The sequence below is a fragment of the Cygnus olor genome, chromosome 21, assembly GCF_009769625.2.
Source record: "Cygnus olor isolate bCygOlo1 chromosome 21, bCygOlo1.pri.v2, whole genome shotgun sequence".
NCBI classification, from domain to species: domain Eukaryota; kingdom Metazoa; phylum Chordata; class Aves; order Anseriformes; family Anatidae; genus Cygnus; species Cygnus olor.
Window position 1 is genome coordinate 2,025,804 of NC_049189.1, and position 27,324 is coordinate 2,053,127.

At 42.8% G+C, this 27,324-nt stretch overlaps 1 long non-coding RNA gene across 8 annotated transcripts in view; it reads left to right on the forward strand.

Annotated features, from left to right (window-relative positions):
• Positions 1 to 27,324, forward strand: part of LOC121058280 — a 146,528-nt gene that overhangs the window by 92,545 nt on the left and 26,659 nt on the right. Inside the window, exon 1 of one of the 8 annotated variants that reach the window (XR_005814148.1) lies at positions 19,623 to 20,265. The exons of the other annotated variants lie outside the window; for them this stretch is intronic. This is a non-coding gene — a long non-coding RNA (uncharacterized LOC121058280). Of the gene's footprint in view, positions 1 to 19,622; positions 20,266 to 27,324 lie in introns of those variants that run through there. 8 annotated transcript variants of the gene reach the window in all.

Sequence of the window (27,324 nt, forward strand, 5' to 3'; positions counted from 1 at the left end):
GCACTCGGCAAAACACGTGGATCCCTGTGTAAAGACAGCGAGATTTAGACTCAGGAAGAGGGGAGAGGTCAGCAACCAAGTGCTTTTCTCATTCCAGCATTCAGTCTTCGAGCTGGCATTCTCGAATGAGAAGGACATGACTCAGTCAGGAGTTAAAGGATTAGAAAAAAAAAGGAAGAAGAGTCTTGTGCTGTAATTGAGGCATTGGAGTGGGGTATTCTGGCAAAAATCATGATGTCAGGTCAATGAAGTCCTATCGGTTTGTGTAATGTCTTAGCATTCTGTACCCACATTTTTCATTCATATAAGACAACCCACAAAAAGAAATCAAAAGGGGCCCTTGTTTTATATTTGATTGTTTGGGCACTGATTATGGGTGGAAAGGAGCGCAAGAGGTAGATGTAGGACGTGTGAGCTGGCTCCTTCAAATGCTAACCAAGTGCTGCAGTTGGACTCAATAATCTTTGTAGATCCCTTCCAACTGAGCTATTCTAATTCTAATTCTGATTCTAATATCCTGTCTCCAGCATGAGCTAGCACACAATTGTTCTGAAATACTTCAGCTCTGCTCTGTTATATCCTTATTATTCCAGTTTTAAATCTGCACTAGCCTTACACGCAGAACTTTATTAATGCACAGAGCTTTTGACCCGTAACAGGCAACACCCACAGTTGTACACAGATGCTGCTATGCTTGCTTCACAGATCTAACCATCTGCTTTTCCACTATTTGTGCCTTTCCTGGCCTTCCCACTGACCTCAGTCTTGTTGCCCAGCTGGTTTCAGGGGCAGCCTAGCCATCAGCCCAGGCTGGAGCATTTTCTGCTTTCCTAGGCCTTAGACCTGTTTTGATCGACACCTGTTAGTTACGCTGAGGTGTGGTGATTTCCCTTCCAGACCCTATTATTATATGACAATGAACTACTAGGACCAAACCACAGAACTCAGGGTTGCCTCCAAAAAAAATTGCTTTGGTACTTTAGACCACTGGATCTACTGACAGCTGTGCACCATTCCCTTACAATACTGGGTGTACCTCATGGACAGAACGCACAAAAAATTACCAAACCCAGCCTTAATTTGCCATGCATAACTGTCATGAAATCAATACTGGCTTGTTGTTCAAAGTCTTGCAGCAAGGCATGTTGTGTGGCAGAAGGCAAAGTGCTGCTGACCCCTGTGAATGAGAGTGGGTGCCTGTTTTAAGGGGAAGTCTCCATCGATTCGGATTGTTTGAATGCATTCCAGCTACAATGGTGATGCAGCCTCGTCTGAGGGCCATGGGGAGTGATAAACACTGGCAAGCAAACTTGATGTCGACAGCAGAATCCAGATTGCAATAGAAATTAAGTGTGTGTGTCTGTTGTTATTAGAGATTTAACCAGATGACCTGACAATAATTAATGGAGAGCTAAATTGAGAAGTTCTGTCTCCCATTGGAGATCCAGCCCTGAAATCGAGCTTTTCCAAGTGCAGATACACTGCTTACTCTACACAAGAGAGCATTTGCATTCCTTGCATTTAATACCTAACCTGATGTGAGAACCTGGTGGGATGTGACTTCACGTCTGCCCAGAGATGGTCTCCAGGGAGAGAGTTCCAGGAAGCAATATGCGGTGCAAGGTCAGTTGTGACTAACTGCAAAGAGGTAACGCCAGAAGTCTCATTGGCTGGGCTTTCCTTGGCTCAGACCCATCTGCAGACACAAAGCCAAGCAAAAGCCAGGGCTGTCAGCATGAGACAGGCTCATCTGTCCGTAGCCACTGTCAAATTTCCAGGTTAAAAGACTTTGTGCTGGACTGATCGGCACTGGCTGCTCTGGCAGAGGAACACAGTTCCTCTTGCATGCATAATCCTGATGTTTGTTTTCTGAGTGCCTCTGCTCCAAAGGACCCAGAAGATTCCACCACATTTCAATAATTAAATTCAGAACCTCTGGAAAGATGGGTGAGCATTCTTCTTGTTCTCTAGATAGGTCACCAAGGCACACAACGTGACGGTTTTTCTGGGACATAAAAGACACAGTAGGTAGAATAGACGCTTGCTTTCTTTCTCTGATGATGTTCAGAAACGTGTTCAATTCATCCTGATTTTAATGGCGTTTAAAGAGCTGTGGGACAGGATCCAAGGTCTTGGTGACCAGGCAGGTAAACGCAGTCAAGCAGATGTTGCGTACCCTGTTCTGGACAGTCCTAGGCATTAAATTGTATTTTATTGCAAGGTAGGACAGGGATCACACAGGACAGACATGAATCCATAAAATGATATAGAATAATTCAGCAAACCCCATTTTATAGGTTTCATTTAATTGTTAATAATATTAGAACTGTAACTGAGGATTCAAAAAAAGTCAGAGCTGCTGTGCTGCTAAGTGCTACACATGCAGAGGAAGGCGGTCCCAGCCCCAACAAATCTGCAGTCTAACTAAAAGTGCAGTGTGAGATAGGGTAGGAAGAGACACAGATGTTCAGAGCGCTGCCCCTAGGAATGGCACCAGACTTCCCTGGGTCTCTGGCCTGGACCACATGGCTTCTCAGCTCCCTTTAAAACTCTCCTTTGGGTTTCTCTCTGTTCCCTAGCACAGTCTTGTTGGTTCAGGATGGCTGGGGAATGGACGTGGCCATAAGCCTGGCTTGCCCTTGGGAGAGGAGCGGCCCGCAAGCTGACTACTTAGTCACAGTTGTTCAGTCTCTGAATACCTCCGTTCCCATTGATGCCATGGTGGGCTGGCACCTGTCCTGGGGACACTGTATTTGTCTCTGCACTGTCCTATGGGGACTCAGGCCAATCACAGCCAGATGGCCCGTGGCCAGAATCGGTGGAGAACTGAATCACTAAGGCAATGCCCTTCCATTTTACTCCTCACAACAGGTTAGCAGTCTCAGCACCCATCTGGATGATAATTGAAATCCCAACCCTAACCTCTCCCCTCTACTCTCTCACAGCCTCTTCCCCTGAACAAGATTTCAGACTCCAGCTATCCCCTTCAGTTACAGAGTGAGAAGAAATTATTTTCCAGTTTTCCGTGTAGATTTGAGTGTGTGCATCTATAAATAAACAGATTAATATTCTGGTAACCGAATTGTTACCCTCCCCTTCTCTGCCTCAGGAGCATCTTGTTCCCATCTCCCTCCAGCAGAATAGCAAGCCAGAATGAAATGTCTGATTCTTGGTAAGTACTGTCAGCACAGCAGCTGGGAGAAGAATATCTGAGGGAAATGCACAAGTGCACTGGCATTTATTTATTTCCTGGGGATATTTATATAGGACAGACCTCAGAGCACAAGTGCACTCGATGCTTCTGTCAACTAAGGAATGGAAATGAGACTGTAGGACAGGCTGCACTCTGTGGTCCTTGCTCCAAGAGCCTCCTGAACGGCCAGAGAAGGGGAGGGTAACAATTCAGCCCTGTTCAAAACTGCTACTGGCTCTGTTCATAGCCTAAGTAAGTCATCTATACAGGCTTCAGCCTACACCAGATGTGTTTTATATGACTTAATTAGCAATGGAAAACCCCTAGAGAAGGTTTAGAGAAGTCTATGAAGTAGTCCTTGTTTCCTTGTGCCTTTCACAGACTGTGTGTTATCAACATCAAATCCAATTCTGATAGATGCTCTGTAATTGGTTTTATTGCAGAGAGCTACTTACACTTCCTAGGACCCTGCATTTTTGGCTCACTTGCTTATATCTGGACTTCATTTTCTTATGCTTGTACAGTGTTTCAGTTGTTGGAATTAAACCAGAACCAGGCAATTAAAGTCACTTAATATTTGCATGATCTAGTAAATAGGATCTTAATCTGAACCGGCTTTTCTTTTATTCTGCAAAGTGAGTTTACAGCTGATGAAATTTCACACAACATCAGCAGTCCACATAGTCTGCTGCCCTGATATAGTTGTTCTGGGGGTTGCAAGTCTGTCTGATGAATATGCAGCATGCTGGGATCACTCAGCTGTCTGCGCCATCCTCCCGTTCCCCTGTTCAGATTATCAGAATTTGCCAGTGCTTATCCAGGATTAAATGTTAAAAGTTTAATATTGTTTAGCTGGTTATATAGCAGAGGTGCCTGCTAGGACTCCTGGCTTTTGGTGGAACCTTGGGGAAGTCACAGCACCTTGGTACCTCCGCGTCTCTCTCCGCAGGATACACAGTAACCTCTCGGGGAACCTTATTTACAGTGCCCTTCCCTCCTCTAGGAGAACTCCCTGCAAAATGGTAGTGTCACCATTTGGGAAAAGTATAGTTCTTTACTGAGAGAGATTCATCATGATTTCTCTGGGGAGTTTGTCAGAGCTAACAGTGCAGAAAGCCTAAATCAGGTTTGAAGTGGAAGTTACTTGCAGTTTTCCCAGCTCATTCCCCCCCAAACACCTAAACATCTCTGTGCTCCCATTTCCTACAAACTTTCCAGTTTCTCTTTCCACTTAAACCAATTTTCCATGGTCTTAACAGTAGAGGTCCAATGTTCAGAACCGAGTGCATGTCAGAGAGCAGCATGTCAGACAGCAGCATGGATCCCACTATTTAATAGCAAATCCTTTTTCTGGGCACACGCCTGGCCCTGCACGCCTGGGGCTAAGGACAAAGGCTACTGAGCAACATTTCTACAGAAAGTGAGCACCTGTGTCTGCCATCTCGTCTGACTCTGCTTCACACACAACCCAAGCCTAATCGTACAAAGACCTCCTGACGACAGCTGCCTGAGACACTGAGTGCAGTTATTTCCTCTGTGTGTGCACCTGGGCCCATGAACTCAGCATCTGTGTGCAGTGGGAGAACAGGGAAAGGGAGGAAGAGGCAGGGCTGGGTTAGTGGTCATGGAAGGGGTTTGCTTCCCAACACACTGCCTTCAACAAAATGGCATGCTGAGTAATTACCAGCCCTCTTCCACAGCTAGCACCACCAGACAAGGGGGATCTTTGTGCCTCTTCAGAGGGTGAAGGCTACAGGAGAAATTAGGAAACACAGAGATGAGAGCAATTTGGCATCGTTCCACCACACACACTGTTTTATTAATAGGAGCTGCACATGGTTTTGAGCCATGGAGCCAGCCAAACCCTGCAGCAGCAGCAACAAGCTGGGTCTGCCTCCCTAACTGTTGCCATGCAGGAACGTGCCGCTGGGGCACGAGGCAAGCTGATTCCCTTCTATGACAATGCCATGGAAGTGGAAGAGGAACAACAGGGATGAAGTTGTTCCCAGCAGGACTTTATTTATCAAGAACTGGTCTTAGGGTAGCTATTTCCTAAAGCTGTACTGACTTCAGTGGAGTTCTAGACAGATGATTAGTTCCTGCATTTATTTGCATAGTTGTAGTTGATTAAGCCATTATTTCTGCCAGTGAAATACATATATTTCTTGTGACTTTGAAGCTCCAGAACCAAATATATTAACCAATTGTGAAAAGCTTCCAGTATGTGAAATTGGACTTCTCAAACTTCTTAAAGCAAGCACATTCTCCTTGGTGGCATTAGAGCACAGAGTGCTGGACTCTGATAACCTTGTTCTGCAATTTCTTCAGTACGTGCTCTCAAGCAAGTAACACACCCTGTCCGTTTCAGGGACTTTCATGATTCTCACCATTACGGCCCCTGTAGTCACAATCTATAATGTATTTACCTAATCCTTGTCCTGGTAGTGTAGGAGAGTATTGTTCTTTCAGCATGCTAGATAGGAATCTGACACCCAGGAAAGCTAAATCAGTTGGCAGAGCTCACATGGAAAATCTGTGTTGACAAAGGAGAGTGAACACAGTTCTCCCAGCTGCTGCATTAGTGTTGTAATCATTGCGCCTGCTTTCGCTGTGCTTTGCTAAGCAGCTCTCACACTTCAGCAGCAGAGATGCCAGGATCCGAATTTTAAAAATATTGTTTTGGACATTTTATGTTTTTTTTTTTTTTTTGAATGCTTCAGTTTGCCCATAGCATATTCTCCATAGATAATCATTTACATAAAAAATGACATATATTCATATGGCTGATTATTTGTTTTGGTTAAGTCAGCTTCTTTTTCACAAATAAGTTTCATTTATACCAGAGATTTTTTTTTTTCCCAATAGGCTTTTTTCTTCTACCTCTAGATAGGTATTCATGCAGCCAGTTAACTGTTACAGTGAAGCAAGCTCATCTTCCTTCGTTTGTCTTTTTTCTTAATTGCTTTTTAGAAAAAGTTGTAATATGTAGGACTGTTACTAGTATCCCTATCTAATTTAGATTAATTCTGTACAATTTATGCATGCAGACACATTCAAAGGAGAAAAAGACATAGCCCCCTTATTTGGTAAGGTTTTTATTGTATTGATTACTGGGGAAAAAAACAGGGCATCCCAATGTTATTACATTGCTTAGTATTCCTTTTCCTGTTTAGGAGCTGGAACATGGAAACAGCACTCCACATCCTACTTGTTTTTTCTTCACAGCTGATGTGCACCAAATCGTTTCTATAATTGACATAATCTCTATTCTGTTCTCATTAGATTATTCCCCACCTACAAATATTCTTCATAGGTCTTCATCCATGAAATGACCTGCTATAATGCGAGCCGTCCCAGTGAGCCCACTGGAACCGGTACTTACATGAGTAAGCCTTACAGCAATTGATCCCAAGCTATTTAGACTTTAGTCACTCAGTTACTTTCTAGTCCTACAGGGAGGCAGGATGACTGTATACAACAGAGCTAGCTAGGAACATTTGATTCACCGTCACAGATTCTTCTGCCCATCTCTGCCTATTTGATTTAAAAATATATACATGCCAAGGGGCTTGATACGTCTCTTGTGCCCCATTTAGCATCTGCCGAGCATCCCAGAGCAGCTTGCAGTGTAACACAAGTCACTGGAGGATAGATTTGATAGAGGGAAAAAACAAAGCAATTGATACCCTCAGGCTCCAGAAGTCTTCAGACTGATTCTTGCTGACTACAGGCAACAAAGCAATTTATGGCAAGATGGTTGAAAGTTCCTTTTATTTCAAAGCTGCTAAACCTTTCCTGGCACATACAGTCACTTTTTGTAAGGCAACCCCAGTGAGCTTGCCGGGTTCCCAAGGTCTCAGCCCCAGGAAGCTTTTAACCGCAGTCAAAAGAGACATTAAGCACTGGGGAGGAATCAGGGAGACATAAAACAGAAATTAGGGTTTAACACAGGGCCGTGAGGAGCTTAGTAAAGAAGAGGCATTTTTTTTGTGCATATTTCCTTTCTGTGGCACTTGTGTTTTGTCAGACCTTCGGTATAGCTCTGTCCCTGGAAGTGGCCTGCCATGTCCAAGGACTGGAGTGCGCCCTGCAGATGGAATCTGGGCTGTTGGGAAGCGGGTGTTTGGAAAGTGGTAGCCAGATTATTTTATTTTAAGGCTCTATTGCAGCAAGAGGCAGGAAAACAGACAGGGGGAGAGGAGCGAGTGGTTCACTGGCACCGATTGTCTACCACAGCAGGTTCAGCACTTAAATCTGAGTGACTTCTCTCTCCAGATGGTTGGTGGGAGCTGACTACCCAGATCTTTGCATAGCATGCTCCAGAATGAAAACGTATGGCATCACTTGCTATCTTTTAAAGCTTTTTTTCTTCAGCCCAAGTATAGCTCACTGTATAATGGATCCCTTCATTGCCTGATGCAGAAAAAATGGATATCTGTCATATGCCTAACCAGGGACTCCTAGCTAGGAATTCCTTTATTTCAATACAGACTAGCTCATGCTTTTACAACTGCATAATCCTACAATAATGTAAGTAGAGCCTTCTTGTCCTTTTGATGCTGCCACTGCTGCTCTCTTTACTTCCGTTTTCACTGAGGCTTGTTTCTCTCCTAACTCGTATCCTAAAATGATTCTGAAGAGTGCAGAGAATTTACATGGATTAAAAAAGAAACAATTTGCTTAACATCCAACTATACTGATTCTGAAAAATAACAATAAACAATATCAGAAGATTTACTCATTAGAAGTACTACCAAGAAAAACATGTTGCAGAAAAATAGATAGAATGCCCTTAATTTTTTGTACCATGTTGTCTGTTTGTATGCTTTTCTCTGACCTAAATATTCAGCATAACTGGAGAATCATATGGATTCACCAATTCTATGAGAACGGAGAAATACAGATAAAGTAAAGAATACATTTTTGCATGCTCACATAACAGAAGTTGTGGAAGGTAGACAGACTTCTAGAGGCATGATGTTCAGAAATGATGGATAGCCAACATTTCTGTTTATTACAGGGTGCATACCAGTGTCTGGCTTTTCTAGAAGTGCAGTATAATGTTACTTGCCAATAGCACACAGTGATTTTGCAGAGAATGAGGGACAGAACTGTGCTCTTCTAAGTTCTGGTGCCCAAACAAAACTACTTCTCTCAGTGTAGTGAAACCAAAAAAAAGTCAAATGGGTTTTGCTCCAGTATAAAGCACAAGCTGTAATCCATTGTAAATAATGTTTAAATTAATTGATTGTGTGCAGATCTTTGTATGTATCAGTTCTCAATGACATCTTCACTGGTGCCTTGTCTGAAGCACCCAGGTCCCTAAGCTGTTCAATATGAAACTCCTTCCATTTTCTGTAACTTCATTTTCTGGATATGAAAAATCGCAAATTTGCCCTCTTTAATATGTTGGCGGAGTCTTTGGAGTAGCCCAGTGACCTTGGCTGTTTTGTGTGTTTTTTTCCCAGCTATGTCAAGCTTTTTTCATATAAATCATTAGGCAAACCTAGGGTAGTTTGGGTCCCAGTGACTCCTCTCCAGGCAGAAGGAAGTCTGACTTGCCAGAGAGCCATTCTCATGCTCTGGTTAACCTCAACTTATGTGTTACACACGAAATGTGTAACACACTGGATTCCCCTTGTTTCTCCCACTTCTTATTTTCCATCTGAGATGTGGTGAGAACTGGGAAATGCAATCAGTGAGAAGAATATACAGGAAACAGAAGCCATAAACAAAAATGACTGGTTGAGTCTCAGTGAGGTCTGGAGTACAGTTGTTGAAACAAACCACTGGTGACCCAGAAAGATCTGAAGCTAAACAGAATGCTTTCAAGATGGAAATGTGGGACAAAGATGGCACAGATGAGCTGGTAATGGTCTCATCTTTCCTTTTGTAGGCTCTACTCCAGATGTAGCTTTAAAATAATAGCAGCATGTTGGACCCACAAAAGGACAAGCCTGAGGGTTAGGAAACCTTCATCTGTTGTGAGAGTCACAAAGTGACTTTGCCTTTCGAAACCTGGAGAGCTGTGTTTTAAAAGATCCCAATACTTCGAGCTGGAGGCACACTATCAGAATAATTCAGCTTCCGTTTCAGCACTTGTCAGTATATACCTTTAAAAGGAATCTGTGGGACATGAAAAAAATAATTAAAAAAAAATTACCTGATGCAAATGTCTGGAGATACTGTTGCAGGAGATACTGTTCTTCCCAGCCTTAAAAATCTATGAGCCTGTGTAAGTGTCCAGACAGTCAGCGTCCAGAAGCTTCAGCTGTTCTCAGTTAGCACAAGGCAAACAGAGAAATTGTGTTGTTCTCAAGAAGTGGGGTATAGGGAGGGGATATAAGGTATAGAGAGGGGATATAAGCTATTGTCCTCAATGGGAGATACGTGGTCTTGAAGTTTTAAAAATCTGGATAGTTCTGACAGATTTTAGGAAGAAACCAGAGAGGTTTGGATTCTGACTTTTGGTGTGGATGCTAAGCCAGGATGACAATTTTGGCTTTAGTTATCTCAGGTTTTAAACAGGGGATAATGCTTTCTCCTCTTTTTCTGAGGCTTATGAAGAAATTCACAGTAAGTGCCAAAGTTCGCTACACCTGGTTAAATTAAAAGTTTGTCATTTAAACCATAAAGTCTACAAGAAGGACACCCATCATTTTTTGTATTGGTGGACCAGCATGAGGCAAAGTTCTCCAGCAGGTATTTGTAGTCTGGGGGCAGTTGAAGCAGCCATACATCAGAGTGACAGCGTGTTTTCTAGGGTTTGTGTGACAGGGTTCCTAGGATCTGTTCACAGCTCTGCCTCTCATTTTGCTGTTTGATCTTTGGCAAGTTACATCGCTTTTCTGCCTCGCTCTTCACAGCAGTGAAATGCAAAGTGTACATTTGTATCTGTGAGGATATCTGGGACTGTGAGGCCTAAAATTAAACCAGCAAAGGGCCCTGATGATGATGATAGTATTCAAGAGCAAGATACTATATATAGGGACAGTGCCAAGATTCAATTACTTTCTTTACGTACTAGAGAGCATAATGGTAAAAATAATCTAGTTAAGATAAACGGAGGAGGACTGAGGCTGAATGGCTGGGCCCAGGGGGCTGCGATCAGAGGCACAAGGCCCCTTTGGAGCCAGGTCAGCAGCGGTGTGCCCGGGGCCAGGACTGTGTGTGACATCTCTGTCGATAGCCAGGATGATGGGGCAGAGTGTGCCCTCAGCAGCCTGCAGATGCCGATGAGGAGGATGGACGTGGTGGCTGCCACAGCAGCTGGCTGTGCCCATCCAGAGGTACCCGCGCACGCTGGAGAGCTGGGCAGGGAAGCACCTCATGAGGCTCAACTACGGGAAGTGCAAATTCTTCCTGCACCTGGGGAAGAATAACCGCAGGCACCCATACGTGCTGTGGTCCAAGTGGCTGGAAAAGTGCTTTGCAGAGGAGAACCTGAGGTCCTGGTGGACAGCAAGCTGCCACGGGAAGGACGAGCTCGACAGTCTTAGCATCAATTTCAACAGGAGTAAGGTCAGGTTCAAAGGTGTCAGAATGGCAGAGCTCTTCATCTCATAAGGTTTCTGGGTACCTTTTACTAGAATTAACTCTTTTTTTTTTTTTTTTTCCCTTCAGATATTCTACAGCCTTTGCAAAGGAAACTGCAGTAACAAATCAGATTCTGCAGTAACACATTTTAAGTCCTGAAGCAAAATTCAGCAGTTTTATAGGGACAGTATAAAAGGGAGTGGGGTGGGGGAAGTGGGGTGGGAAGTATTTATAATCCCTTTAATATTTTAAAATTTAATTATTTCCAAATTGGGTTAGCGAGACTGACATGAATACTGCATCTAAAGCATGGAGCCCAGAGGCAGCATTGGAAAATGAGAGGAGAAATTAATAATAAAAAGAAACCTATTGCTTCAAGGCAGCAGACTGGAACACTGACATTCCATTACTCCGTCTGTCTGCTGAATTCATTTAGCATCTGTGGCCTAAATAGGCTAGTTTTAAAGTGGCATGCTCCAGTTTTTATGTTTCGGGTTGTTGGAAGGGGGTGGGGATTGCCAGAGGATTTCTCGTCGTTGAAAGCTGCCTTAGGAAGGCACACCAGCTTAGAGTAACGCTAACCTCTTAGCAGTTGTAGTTAAAATAGTATCTTGGGGTGCTTTGTAATGCCTTACAGGCTGGGGTCTGCCTCTTGTACTTGGACCACTGCAGATAGGTTTCCGAGGTCAGTGCTGGAGCAGTAGCGTTGAGCCGACTGCTGTGTATGTAAGTGGAGCACCGGGTTACGTCTGTAAAGCTATCATTAAGTGCAGCCATTTCTGACGTCTTTGAACTCAAACTATTACAAGTGCAGATTGACAAAATGCTTCCCGTATCTCTTCTGTGAAAAACACAGCGATGTCCAGCAGCCCCATGTTCCTTGACGTGAGACTGCTCTGTTTCAGGAGTGCCACCCACGACATCTTTGCAGCAATTGCTGCAATGTAGTTTCTTCCTCAGGATGCTCCTTTTCAACTGCTAACTCCATCAACTCTTGCGTGGCTTTTGTAAGATCTAAGATCAAAAGCCCGAGGCAGGCTGTCTGCAGTACTACAGAGAACTTACATGCACGTACTGGAGGCTAGATAGATGGTTTGACAGCAGTCTGGAAGGGAAGAAGAGAATGATTCTCCACTTTATCTCCTAGAAACCTACAAGTGTTTCACTTCTGGGCATTTTCTGAAACATCTGGATACCAGGAGGATAAAAGGTACCAGTGTAACCTCCCAGTAAGATCAATTGTTTAAAGCTTTCTGTGTATTTCCAGTCTTCTCTGGCTTCCTTCCCAAGATTACAGAAACAGGTCTGTGAATTTCCTTGGAGTAGAATACAATGTATTCTGTATAGTTCTACTTTTTTTTTTCTATTTCCATTCTATGCAAATAATCTTAGATTCTCTTTTCTCTAATTTATCATCTTTGAGGCATTTGTGTAAATTATGCAGGAAGGAGAACCGGGGATTTTATGGTAAGTCGTATATAAGCTGTTAAAATTGGCTTTTTCTCCTCATCACCATTGTTCTTTGCTCTCAATGTGGATTTTGTTAAGTGTAATGGAGATTACCCGGCAGACGGAAGTCATGATAAAGCTTCAAACAATTTTACTGTTGCAGTCTGCCATGAAACAGGGGCACGCTTTTTGATTTCAAGCATTTCGGGTCTTATTCAGCAAGATTCTCAGAGCTACCTACAAAGTCAAAGTCTTCAGCTCCCATTAGCTAAATGAATCTCCATGGGCTCTTTGACCTTATTAACTCAGCATCTTACAGGATCAGTTCATATTTCCTCAGCTGTTTACCTTAGGCATTGCAGTGTGCACGTTACCAGTATCTAGGACAAGATCAAAGTACAGGCACTGTAGGCTTGTGCAGGGCACCAGCATCTTCAGTTATAGTCTTGTTGACTATGCCAGAAAGTAATATTTGTTATATGGTTGTAAGAAACCTTGAAAATTAGTCTTGGACCTGGAAAATCTGTCCCCCTGCTGCTACATGTGTTCTGTTTTTAATCTCCTTGCCTCCCATCACCCAAAAGAGGCACAGACCTCTGTAGCACTCAGAATAAAGGGCTGTGCCCTTAATTAGGTAACAAGAACATTCAAAGGGATAAAAGCTTTAAAAACAATGGAAAGCAATCATAACCCAGGACATAAGACATTTGATTATTAATGATGAGCAATTACTAAAAAGGACTTAGGAAGAAACTCCTCTGTAGGCAGACAATTCCACAAATGCCTGCTTATGGGATCACTTCCAGTTGAAGCAGATTATTCTGACAACGGACCCTGAATGAAGATAGCTCAGATACCTGGTCACTGAAACTAGCAAAAGGTAAAATATTCTGAAGTTCTGTTGGAATTTCTCACCTCCTTACTAACATCTTCAGCTGCAATGCAATTTAAATATTCATCTGCTTTTCATGGGTATAATTTGTTGCTGAGAATGCCTCAAACTGCACATTCCATTATTTTCGGAAGAAAGAAACAGTCAAGGTTTCATACTAATACTGCTCAGAAACCCTTGATTTTTAACCATTCTTGGAGGTATGTTATTTTACAGAGCTGTATAGTTCTCCGCTTTAGGGAGGGGCACATTTTTCAGTCCCATCAAACTTAAATCATAATTTCCTACTAAAAACCACATTACTGCAACTCGCGACAAAACTTTTACCACACATTCTCTTGCTGAAGACAGAATCTTTACTTCAGTAGAGCTGGCTGGAACGGGCTCTTGTACACTGTTAGAGAGTAAAAGGAATATAATAGAAGATGATAGATACAGATCTATGGAGCATTGTAACTTTTTAATACTTTAGGTGTAGATTTCATGAAACAGAAGCAGGGGCTGAGAAGTGAGTTTGATGAACAGTGGTTCTGGTACATGCAGCACTCATACCTGGTAGTCTTCAGGAATTGTTCAAAGGAAAGCATCCTACTGCCATGCTTTTCTCTTAGTAGAGGACAAAACAGCAAAATCAGCAAAGTTACTACTAAAAGCGTATACATATAGGTCCCCCTGGCCTGCCCAACCCCAGCATGTCACATCCCAGCACAGCCAGGCTGCACTGAACGTAAAGCCAAGGCACTACTGCAGGGTCATAATCCTGCAAGCTCCCTACGTATCCTAAATCCCGTACAACTATGTGGATGAAAGTTAATTTTTAAATAGCGTAGAATCAAGCAACAAAAACTACATTTGAAAATATTTTCAAACACTTAAATAGCTTATTGAGATCGAGGTGTTGATGGAAATATTTTCCCTGACATTCTTTAAAAATAATCTTTAATTTAGATCACTGTGAGCTCTGCTCCGTGCTTTGAAAGGCTCAGTCTCTGTAAAAAGTTTCCTTTAGGGAGCAGCTTAGTTCGTTTTCCTGAAAAGAAGTGCTGCCCTCCCCCAGGTTGTTTCTTGACTGAAGTAATTGCTGTGACTCCGCAGGTCCCAGACAACCAACAGCTAATTAGTTCCAATTAAGTTCTCTCATAGGTGCTTATGAAGTTGCCATTTGGAAGCAGCAGTTTCTCCTGAAGGGTGGGAAGGGAACACCAAAGATCAGAGAAGAAAAATAGCAAAGGATCAGTCCTGGGGCAGCTTTGCTTTTTGCTCAAGCAGGGTATGTATGAGGAATCTTTTTTTGACTTTCAGAGATGTGACTGCTCCCTGTGGGTGCCTGGTGGGCTTCTCTTCCTGTTTAAAATAAGAAAAAGCACCCAGGAAGTAATCTTGGAGTAGCGATGTGTGTGATCTGTGCTGAAGAGTTCAGTGAACGCATAGCACTGGGGTTTTATCACGAAGTAAGCCAGAGAGGATCAGTCCCAGCAGCTTACTGACCTCACCTTGTGCCCCTCATGGTAAGCCTGCAGCAAGGCGTCCTCCTCCAGAGGCTGCATGCACTCGGTCAGCCAAGCTGGGACAAGCCTCGAGCTGCCTGAGAGCTCATTGCTGCCGAGCCTGACCCTTTGCTTATGTTGGCTTTTTACTGGTGTAACTCTTCTGTGTTTATCAAAGCTGTTCTTCATCCTTACCAAATGAAGAGAAGGATCGTGTCTCTAACTAGCTCTAGCCTGTTGCTCTATGTGGGAGGCAGGAGGAAGCTGCAGAACTATACTTAAGGCATTTTAAGGAGAAAAATTATCTATAAGCCTTGTGTGACTAAAAGCAGAAGAAAAGCTGCAGGTTTTAGTCCTGTTCCCAACTGTTTTTTGTTCTGTTTGTCTGCCTTTAAGTGATGGTGTCAGTTGTGCTATCTTCCTAATTATGTACTGGCCCTCTTTATTAACAAAATGATCAGCTTTGGACTTGTACATTGTAATGGCTGCTGCTCTCTGTGCTTGCACCTCGTTATTGCAGGGCCTTCTGCACTGGTTTTCAGTCTGTGGAAATAGTTTGAGCCAAAATAGAGCTTTTTATTGTAGACTGTGGAAAATACTTGTATGTAAAACATGAGTAATGTTCATCTCTTCCCAAAATAGTGCCAGCATGGCCTCACCTGCGCTCACTGCTCCCCCCGCGCAGGTTGCACTGATGCTTGCTCATTCTCGCTTGCACAGCTGGGAAGAATAACCACTTGGGCAGCAGTCAGTACCGAGTGGGGCTGCCTGACCTCAGTTACCAGGGAAATCAGATGAAGTGACCTTGTAGGTGCTCTCTAGAATTCTTATGTATGAATCCAGAATACCCCTTTGAGCTCTCTGTAGCTGCTACAACCACAGCGTTTGGTTTAGGCTATGCGAGCGTGTTGTGTGTTGTGTTAGGTAAGCAGACATCTTCCCTTTGAAGGAGTTCTGTTGGATGTTTAGCAACTTCATGTCAAAGACAAGGCTAGAATAAGTTCTAGAACACTCACTGTATTGCATTTGGGACTGCATCTTACAGCTGCAAGTAGTAAAACTGTTTATATATAAATCCGCAGAGATGTGCCTTCAATTAAGTGCTTCAAATAAGGCATCTTTAACCCCACTTCACAAATGGGGGTGGGGAGACACAGGGACATGGCCTCTTATGAAAAAAGAGGGCTTCCACAAGGTCACAGCAGTTGAGGAGGAGAAATAGTATTCCTATATTTAGGAATTATTATTTATATATATATTTCCTGATTCTCCCATGAAATTTTCCAAACTGCACCGCTTTTGTATGCGCTGTTCATTGCAATTGAAACCAAGAACCCTACCAATATTCAACAAGTAACTGATGAAACCTCAGATGCTTGTCATCATCAAAGCATTAAAAGACTTGTTTAAATAGGTTCCTACTTGGCAAACAGTTTACATTAGATGACTGAGATCATGCAGGAATAGCAGATAGGTTGTTAGCAATGATAGAAGCTAAACATGAATCAGCTAAGTGGAGGGTGTTTGTTAAACCATGCGAGTGAAATAGATACCTAGTTTATATGGTGGTTTTTAAGGCAGCAAATTGTTACTAGAAATTATATTATATTCTGTCACTCTTGTTTCTGTGTTGTGCTGCCATATCATATGGTATAATATTCAGTTATGAGAATGAGAAGGAAGACATATGGAGAATGCAGCTATGCAATCTAACTCTTGGGTGAAAATTATACAACACTTTTCCATGTTATTTATATGATTCATGCAGTATTACAGGCTTCACTTATGATTATTTCCACTGACTTCTGGTACTTTATTCGTTTGGTTAAAGGCAGATTGAGAAATAATTGTTTCAGTTTGCAGACTTCTCTTAAAAACGTAGTGTTCCTCCATCTTTGCTATGCTGTGTTATGCCAAGCACAAGCTTTCCTCAGGCAAGGATGAGCACATTTTGAATACAATTGTGTGCAACACTTCATTCCATCCTAGATATGTGTGCTACAGCCTGCAAAAAAGAGATTGTTTTAATAGCTGGAAGAATGTTTACCAGTTTTTCTCCTGTATCTATGCATCTAGGGCTTGATTACTGGAAGTCAAAGTGTATGAGCCTCGGTAGCAAAGGAAATGTGACTACATTTTTTAAAAATTGAGGGTGGGGGGAACTCTTAATATAGCACTACTGTGATTTAAGGCACCCTGTACATCACAGTTTATTATTGACCCAAAAGAAAAATGATGCTTTTTCTGGTTTTCTATTATTATTATTTTTTAATCCAGGAATATCTCTTTCTCTACTCAGCTACTTCACATCTTGAATGTGCGTAGATTTTGAGCCTTAAACCTATCACTTTCCACAGGCTGCAAAATTCCTAACTTTGTATTCAGGCCAGTGCCATTTTGTGAATAAAGTGCCACACTTTATGTGGGAGGAAGAAGACAGAAAAAATGTTGTGGCAGGTGGTTTAAAATAAATAAGAATAAAACAAGCTGTGTTTGAAATTGCTCAGAGCTTTGAAATGTTTGAGGCAGTGTCTGCAAACCAGGGTTGCTGTGGAGAACACTTGTGAGAAGGTCAGTTGCAATTATCATATGGTTTTGCAATTTTTTTTGCCTGGATATTATTACCAACAATACAGTGTGTGTGCATTTACATCCTAGGAGATGCACAAACTAGCCTCTAAATACCATACCAAGACTCTAATTGTAAATCCAGATATAGGTTACATATCATGGACCTGCATGTTAAATATAATGCACCCGAGACTAGAATTTGGCCTTCAAGCTGTAGTTTTACTTAAGTTTTGCTCTGCTTGGATTATAATTTTAGTAATGTGAATAAGAAACTGTGCAGATGCTAACCAGATGTTAATATCAAACTGTAGTTCAGCATGTTTCCATGTCATAACTACAGTGTTACTATGGTGATAACAGATTCACTAGAGGTTTCATTTAATAAAGCAGGATTGCATGTTATATCTGTACAGTTACCATAGTTTTAGTCAAACAATTGTGCTTCTTTTCACTGAATTGATGGTGTTGCCACTGAGTTTAGTTTCCCTTGTAAATCTATTTTTTGGGGGGATAAACTTGCTACATAAGCACGTTCTAGTATATTGCTTTAAATGACCTCTATTCTTTTCTATGGCAAAAAAAAAAAAGTTTTGAGTATGAAACTGAAGCTTATACTTTTTTTTTTTTAATTCTGCATTTGACTTCAAATTTAATGACATTTGGGCTAACTGCCCAAGACTTCCAAGGAAAGCCTAAGAAGTTGGAATAAGCAAAGAATCTACACTGTCTTTCACATGAAGTCACCTGTATTTGCAAGTGGCAAAAAAATGGATATTCAGTTTTATTGACACCCATCCAAGAAGCCAAGTAAAAGGACCGGCATATTATTACTTTAAGCTAACAAAATGCAGTCTGATAGATATTTAGGGCCAAATTCTGCTCTATATCCTGCAGTTACCAGCTCAACAGATTTGTGCTGTTGGTCTGAATGCACACCAGAAGAACTGCCTATACTTTGTTCTTGCATTTTTTTTCTCATCTTCCTTGCCTTGCACCTTGTCTAATCGCTTACAGATCCACAGACCAGCTACCATTGCTGTGAGAAAATGATCGAGTTTTCACTTGCAGCACTCAGTACAAGACACAGGCAAGTTAGGTCCAAAATGAGTCCGTTTCATCCCTGATCTCAGTCCAAGTCCTGTTCCTTTTCTAAGTAGCAGAAAGCTTTGTAGCTTTTTGTGGTGCTGGATATTCTTAACCCTCTGTAGCTCCATTTACATTGATGTGGTTGCACAAAATTGAGGGCAGTGTGTAGGTCAGAGCTGGGAACTCATCTCTTTTCTATGAGACCAAGAGGAGCTTTTGGCTTCTTTATGTCTTAATAATAGAAGTAATAATAACAATAATTAATAACTATAATGATAGTGATAACCTTCCAGCTGAACATGTGCAATTTGTATTGCCTCAGCATTATTCCCAGGCAGAGCTTCATTGATATTCAGAGCGCTGCCATGTCTGTCACTGCTCTGTGCACTTTGGGTCTGGAATCCTTGGGGAGCCTCACAGCTGTCAAATTGACTTCCATCATTTCTCTCGGAGCCGAGAGACAAATTATCCAGCCAGCCATCAGACCAGACTTCACAATTGAACTTGCAATCTCTAAGTGATAAAACGCTGCGTCCCACTTCAAACAAATAGTTCGGCCTCTGAAGAGGGGGAGAGGGGCTGGGGCTATTGATGCTGTTTGTTTCTCAGTGTCCCTTCTTTATTCTGTGGAAGCTTTACTAATAAATAAAAAGGTATTCATGGTCTAATGATCTGGCAGGCAGCGGAGCCGACATATGCCAGTGAGTCACTCAGAACCCCACTGGGGGCTGCTGACACTCGAAATGCACGCTGCGGGGAAGGCTGTGTTCAACAGCTTAGCCCTGACCGCAGCAAGACAAAACAAATCCCAGTCAAGAGGCTGGGGCAGTGAACTGCACTGGAAGGATTTTCCCTGCTTTTCACTTGTTCTGACTGCGCGAGGGTTTTTAGTCCTTTGAAAGCTGCTAGGGGAGAGCCTCAGTGCCGGGACCTGTGCCAGAGACGAGGCCTGACCTGAGACCTCTTCTCAGGGCACCACCCTGCAGTTGGGCCGCGCACCAAGGCCGAGCTGCTCTGCTTCCTGCAACCATTTGGTTTGGGAAGTGGCAGGTGCTTAAAATGGCGGTGGGACGTTTCCGCGGCACTGCCACCGGCTCCTCAGTGCGGAACAACGCGGCCGCGGGGTGGCGGCGGCCGCAGCGGCAACCACAAGCGGGGCCCGGCCCCGTCCCTCCCACGGGGCCTCGAGGGGCGAGGCCGCCGGGGGCTCCGCGGGGCCGGGACCCGGCGGCGCTGCCTCAGCCCGCCCGCGCCTCCCTCAGCGCCGGGCCGCGGAGCCGCCCGCCAGGGGGCGCCGAGGCCCGGCCCCGTCCCTCCGCGCCCGTGGCGGGGCCCCGGGGCTGAGACACCTCGGCGGGGCCCCGGCCTGTCGCCATCTCGCTGAGGGGAATCCCCCGCAGCCCCCGGCGGGGAGCGAGGCACCCGCGTGTGGCGGGGCTCGAAAAGGCGGCGGCGGGGCCTCATCCTTCCCCTTCTTCCTTCCCCTTCTTCCTTCCCCTTCCCCGCCCCGCAGCCGGAGGCGTCGGAGCGATGACATTTCTTGGCTAACGGGGGTGTCGGCTCGCTGCTGCCGAGGGGATGGAAGAAAGGCCGCAGCTGTTTGGAAGCTGGTTGTGCACGGGGAGCTGTGTGACAAGGAAGTAGCGGAGCCGCCACAAAGGCCCTTCCCTAGAAGGAAGCCTGGGTTGTGCTTGGTTTGGCTCTGAGAGCAGAGAAGCTGCCTGCAAGGAAGGAACTTCCTTCTCTGAAAAGTTGCCATGCGGTGCCAGGTTGAGAAGGAAACACCCATGAAATGCCCGTGGCTCACTTGCCCGGTGCTGTCCCCGCAGACAGGCTGCGTGCTGGGAGCCGGCTCAGGACAGTACCTGACCCCACTCCTCCTTGGGGCAGAGCGTGCGAGGGCTTTGTCAGGAGGTGAATCAACAGGTGAGATTGACTGGAGCACACTGTTAGAATCTGCATTTGGGTTGTAGAGAAAGAAACAGCAGTTCAGTTCCCACCAATATCCCTGCCTGACACTGAGGTTGCCAACATACTTGAAGATGAGACAGGTACTCTAATGCACGGCATACCTCTCAGTTTGTCGTCTGAACTAAGCATGTGGATGTTCAATCTTTCCAGCAAGCTATCCAGCATAAATCCCCCATGTCCTTATCCCCCTCATTCTCATAGGTCTTTCCTAGATGTTTAGGTTCCAGAAAAAAAAAGCACCTCTAAATCCCCCACAGCACATTGCTGGGAGAAGATGGCAACATCTGTTTATTTTAAAGCAGCAGAACTCCTGGGGACAGCAGTAGATGCCATGGAGCAAGCTGCCTTTATCCATGGATTGTGCTTTTCCCTAGGTCATGTCTGGGGTCAAGAGTTGACCTGGAATTAAAAAGTCTGGGAGAAAACAGCACTTGACGGTGCCATTTTGTTTTCTTGGTGATCTCTTACAGTCTTTCATTAATCTTTTCCCTGTTCTCTAAAACCAAATTAATGTAGTTCTTTCAAATTCAGCGCTTTATTTAGATTCTTGACACTCTAAGTAGCTGCTTTTAAGGGCTTCTTTCCATTCTGGTTAAAAGTTATACTTCTGCATCATAAAGAAACAAATTGTCAGCACATCTATTTTGTTGTGGACACATTACCATAGCACATTCACTGGTTGCTTGCAAGCTGCCGGCTGGAGGTCAGTTAGACCTGGAAAGCCATAAAGAATGAGGATCTGCCTTTGTAGTGATCCAGCACGTTTTTGTATGATGCCATTGCTGGTATAATCAGCAGTGTCTGGGTGAAGCTGCAAGCAGGATTTATAGTTCCCCGATGAGGATTTTTCCTCTGCTCTTGCACAGTAGCCTGAACCTACAAAAAGCTCAAGATTCATGAAACTTTCAAGTCCAAGTTTCCTGACAGTCTTGATGATTTGCTCATTTTGTGTTTGGGATTGATTGCTGTCTACTTCTGGTTTTGTATGCATTATATGGTTATCTTTTGAAAATGCCCAGAGTCTGTGATAAAATACTTTGCATTTTAAATCTGACATAAGTATGCTGGAAGTTAAATAACAATGTACAGTATTTCTTTTTCTTCACAACACTATGAAGTCAGTATTTGTATCAGGTCTAAAACGCCTTACATGGTTTTTCACTTTCTCCTTTCTGCCACCTCAGTTCTTAGTTACAGCTGCCAAATAGGCTACAAGCGAAACATTGTGTTCAGCAACCTATATCTACCTTTTTTTTTTTTTCATTTTTCCTTTCCTATAGGCGTCCACAAATGCCTGTACTAGTGGGTACTTCTGACGTTTCCAAATTGCAGTTTGAGAGGGTCAGAAAGGTTCTTAAATGATTAAAATGTCTAAGCATCGTAGAGTTTGGAAAATTACATACAATTTGGCAAAAACAAGCACACAGAGAAAAAGAAAACCCCACCCAGGCATTCCCAAATCAAGAGCGCACCTTTAAAACTTTCCTTTGAATTTGCTTAAAAGGCTTGAATAGTAGGAGATATGCATGAGTCATTCTCTCTCTGTCTCTCTCTAGAACAGGAAAGCTAGCAGAGGGTGGAGGCAAGTCAGCACATAGTGTGGTACGCTTTAAAATATCAGCTGAAATGACTAGGCTGAAGAAGTAGGAGGACTGATATTAGTCACACGCTTTTACACAGTTCAGAAGATAAAGGCAGAAGGAATTACCGGACAGGCAGATGCCACTTGGCCCAACATTTAAAAACATGAATCTTCACCTCAGATCTCTTCATTCTTTCTTCAGAATGCCTCTGGTTGCCTTATACTGTGAGAGAGATTCATTATCTTGGCCAGACAGCAGCTGAGTGTCCTTAAGCTATGGTAGGAAAAGGGTCGAGTTTACCACAAGGTATCAGCAACTCGCATCCAGGTCCATTTTGTTCAAGCCTTTTGTTCCTTGTCCCTCTGGACAAGCGCAGCAGTTGTTGCGATATTTCCACTTCAGAGAGCTGGTAGGGAGGATGAGGATCTGTGTAGGAAGAGCCAACATCACGGAGAGATGTTTGATACGATTTCCTGCCCTGCTGCAAGAAACTCAGTGTTAGCTAAGTGCACAGTGAAGTAGTAATACATTCTCCATTTCTCAGGCCCTGTTCTTCCACTATTCTTGGCGTTTACAAGGTTATGCAGAGTTAGCCTACCTCCCAGAGAAACAGACTATGCTTTTTTCTGGTGTCCACAATGCATAGGCCAGGAACTTGCATGTCAGCAGTACATTACGCTTTCTGGTTGCAGTAGTAACAGAAATGAATTTGGTTAAAGAGAAGGGGAAGTGTATCCTCTGGATGTGTAAATTTCCCAGTTATAATAGAAGAAAACATCCAGAACAGTTGAAAGGTTTTAGTACTTGGATAAACTTTCTTTGATAAATACAGACAACAGTTTGCTGATCAGGCCTTCAGCCCGGGCCTTCGGAGGCTTGCATGATCCTGTCCCGTTATATACCTCAGTTTCTAACAAGGTGTTTCATTAAATAGCCCAGATCTTGACTCTATTCTATACTGCTTCATCTCTCTGTAGTACATCTGATAATCTTATACATCACATTTAACCAAGCCAAAAATAAAACCTGCAACAGACCTGCCTAGTTGTCTGTGACTGTCTTAAGAAGTACTTCCATCAGCCCTGTGAGCCAGTTTGGATTTAGTCTTACCCAGGTTTCAGCCTGTTTGCCATGTGCAAGTATTTCCTTAGTACCACTGCTCAGGAAATATTTTACATGTCAGCTATAGTACCTTTTTCTTTAAAAAAAAAAATAAAAAAAAGACCATTTTCTCTAATTTTCTGACAAATTCTAAAATTCATTACTCGAATTGTACCATTCCTCTGCCCTAATTGGATGGCTGGAAGGTGTCTTAGCAGCTGTCAAGAGTTCTCAAGTGAGTGAAATACAGTGCTAAAGATCATGAAAGATTTTATAAATTAGCAATATTAGCTGGTGTTATTAAATAATTTAATTCATTAGAATATCCAGAGTAGTTTACCCCTCCCTCTGGTTAACATACTCTGTAGGTTGGCTATGGCTTTCTTATGGGATGTATTAAAGTTTCCTTCCCAAAACCATTACTTAAAGTATAATAAGGGCAAGAACAGGCAAAACAAAAATAAAAAAAGAAGACCCTCTTGTCTTTCATAGTGAAACTTGGCTTACTGAGTACATTTGTTTGCTTTTCTGATTTATTTTCTTTTGATCAGAACCATCTGACCCTCGTGTTTAAAGGAACGTTCTTTTCAGTTTTGAAGTCTGCCTATTATAACATCAATTCTGCAGCCTGCAGCGAAGGAGCAGGCAGATGCCGACTCAGCTGATACTTACAGATCTGTCTCTCTTGGCATGCAGAATCCACACCTGGAGTGTATCAGCAGTGTCCTTGGTGCCTGCACAGGGGGTAAAAATCCAGGTTGTAAAGTTACAGATCCTTCAGTTTGTCAAAATTTTTCTTACAAGTGCAAAATATGGTATGCTGTTTTCATGCATGAACCTTTCTTCTTAGATTTCAAAATGAGTAAGAAAGCTGCCATTCCAAACACTATTTTCCTCTTCTTTTCATGAAAAAATATTCCCTGCCTTTCCATTACACAAGTCATTTCGAAAGGCAAAGTCAAAAATGCTTAGATGTCAGAAGGAGTGCACCCAGCAGCATAAGAAAAGTACGCTAAGAGGTCAGCCAGTGTGTACCCATTTTGTGCACAGAACCAAGATCAATGATTTAGCAGTGAGATCATGAAGCCTTCAGGAGGAAACGAGAAGAACTGAGATGGGGACTGCTGTCATATCTGGGCTCTGAGTTTTGTGTTCAAAGAGTTTGATGGGCAGAACAGAGCAGTGGACTGTTTGTGTTTAGTTTATTGCAGAATGTCGGAATAGAGAGAAGTTCTTTTCCTGGGGCCTGTTTGTTCCTCTTTGAGGGTGCAGTTCATTTGTCAGTCAAGCAGCTCTAAGTGGGTTTTGCCTCAGAACTCAATGGCATTGTCATTTGGAGCTCATTTAAAAATTGGTCCTCGTTCTTGGTAGTGAACCATAAACGTGCACCTTCTTATTTGTGAATGGGTTACCAGTCAGAAAGAATTGAGTAGTCACAAGAGTTGCTGCCTCCAGTTTGAAATTCCTGGCTCTTGATTCAGAACTTAAATCCCTTCTAGAATTCCAGAAACTTTTCTGACTGCTGTTCACAATTTCATTGTATAAACATACCCCCGGTTTAATTTCTGGTTTAAATAGTTTTCATTAAGGAGTTTCTTTTTCAGTCTGAGATAGGAACTGACCTGATCCATTTATCCCGGTGTGATCTGTCTCTGGTTCTATGTGCTTCCAAAGTGTCTCATATAAACAGGCAACGCGTTCAAGGTGAGCCTGGCCGTGTGTTAGCAAGTCTGCAGCACGACCCCATGCAGGCAGAGCTAGGGAGGGCTTTGCTGACCACACAGAGCTCTCACTGCAGTCAGTAACCAGGTACTTTGGTGGACACTATTCCTAGCATCTCGTTTCCTTACCGGGCGTAAAATAGGTCACTTGGTGTCTTTGAGTTCTGTAGTGAATCTGTGCAGGTGACCTCACAGCAGCGTCCTACGATCTGGCATGGGGGTTTGGAGCAGCAACAATTTCTTCCCAGCATGAACCTGCCACTGCCCCCTGGTTTTTCCGATTTACTGATTTTTCCGTAAACATTTAGCTATGTTTGTGGCAAACTTTCCATTCTGGCCATCATACAAACCTTGTTTTCAAAACAATATTACTTTTAGTAAACAACAGTATCGTTATTTAAACAAATTAAACAGAAAAAATATAGATGATTAATTGCTAGCAATGAAATAGTGCAGTGCTGTTGCTACATCAGGAACAACTTTGCCCTTTTCTTTGGAAAAAATGTTTCAAGAATTTTGTTCCTCCATACTATGTTAGAATTGTTTTATAATTCAGTATGCTCAAATTCCAGCTAATAATCCACTGTGTGCGACTGAAGAATTCCTGTCTAAACTGCAGCAAACCTAACAGCAGCTGTTGCTGTCTTCTCTAAAAATTACTTACGAACTTTTTCCCAAAAGTGCAAAATTTCTTCTTTTTAGGAGTGCCTGTCTTGAGCTGATGATTTGTAGTTGTGAACCATGTGGGAATGTGATCTAACCAGCTAAATAATACATTAGCCTCACTATGAGCGCATTGTTCGCATTCACACTGTATATGCTAAGTGATCAGGTCCTATATGCTGCAGCTCGTATTAGCTGCATTTAGTCTTCGATATATCGGTGATAAAATGATCTTTAGGTACCAAGAGGCTGGATGTGCATGATGATCTTAGCTGCAGACAGGACATAATTAAAATGGAGGGAAATTTCAACTGTATGTTTTGGCATTACACTCTGTGTTGAAGTCATTTTAAGTTAATAAGTTGGATCCTTAGCTTTTTCTTATGTATACATGTACGTGGGCACGCGAGGTTTGATCTCAAGCATCTTTTTTGGGGCAATACAAGAACTTTTAGCAAAAATTGCTCAGATCCATTCCGAATAATGGACAGAATTTAAACTAGGATTATTCTGGAGGTGATATTCTATCTGTCGTATCTGGCAGGCTCAGTCCTGAACCCTGACCACAAGGTCTATTTATACATCGTACGTGTGTTTCTGACATAGCGATAATCTTCTTGTAGAACTGTTTTTTATTTTTCGGACATGTATGGGTGTGAGCTCACACATAACCCAAGGCTTCAGTAGTGCTATGTACAATTATTTGAGATCATTGCCCATGTGTCCAAAAGAAGACTAATAGAAATAAAAAAGCAATAAAAAATTATTTTTTTTCTTTTTTCCATTGCCTTGATGTTTCATGGTTTGGCTAAGACCTTTCTATTTTTCCCTTTGAGTTGCTACCATACGGCTTTTTATGTAGACCTCTTTGGAACTGTTCTTTGATTTCTAGGCTATTTAAGCCAAAATTCTATTCATTTTTTCCTGGCAGCAGCTAGTTCACAGCAAGTACATTAATTACAATTTGTGCTTGTCAAAGACTGTGCCTTCAATTTTTTGCATTAGTAGAATCGATCTTTCCTCTAGCCCAGCTACGCAATCGCAGTACAGCCATAGAGACAGGATGCATGTTAAGATGCAGAGAACAAAGTATCACCCTGGAAGCATCAATTTAAGCCTTATCGTGCTCATATGCCCCTACACGGGCACCTGATTTGCAACAGCGCAGTTTACCAACATAGGCCATTTTGAGCAGATTTGAGAAATTAGTATTTTGTACCCAACTGGAATAACTGTCAGAATTGTAAGTCTCTTGCTATCAGCCTGACATGAACCGAAAAGGTCTTCATGCTAAAAGATAGTTGGGAGGGCAGGGTACTGCACTCATGATGGGGATCATTCTTTCCCCCTGCCAAACTTCTCAAAACCCTCAGTACCTTTTTTTCCACCTCTTCTTATACTATTAAATAATATTAAATAGATCCTGCTTAACGCATGAATTACTTTACCACTTCAAGCAGGTGACCCAAAGAAAATCTGCAAACGCTTTATAAAGTTACTTTTAGAACAAAATATGGATATAAAATTAATATATGTTAAATATTGATACTTAACAGAAAATCCAGGTGTAGTTCTATCCTTGGGCCTTAGTGGAGTGTCTGTCACTGGGATATTTTTTCATTTCCTCTTAAATAAGGACCTCGTTTTCACGTCTTTGAGTTGGATTTACAAGCTGGCAGAAACAATTAAAAATGCTGCCACTGTTTTGTGTCATATTTATGCATAGCAAGGGAAAACAAATTTTCCCCTTACAACAGGTATTGAAAAGTTTCACCACTGGGTACTGGGTGAGAACCCTAAAGCAAGCATGTGGAACTTTGTCACCGATACGGATGGGAATGTGTCCCAAGATACTTGGCAGCTGGTCTCTTTCTCTGTTGATGATACAGCACAATTAGCTATTGCATAAAGGTTTGTCATTGCACGCATTTCTAAGGAGGGTATATATAATTTTTTCCATTTTACTGATTGAGGAAGTTAAGACCTAAAGAACGGAAGTGATTATTCACAGTGCCTGGAGAGGAAATTTAGTCCCAAATTCTATATAATAGACCGTGTAGACCATGTAACA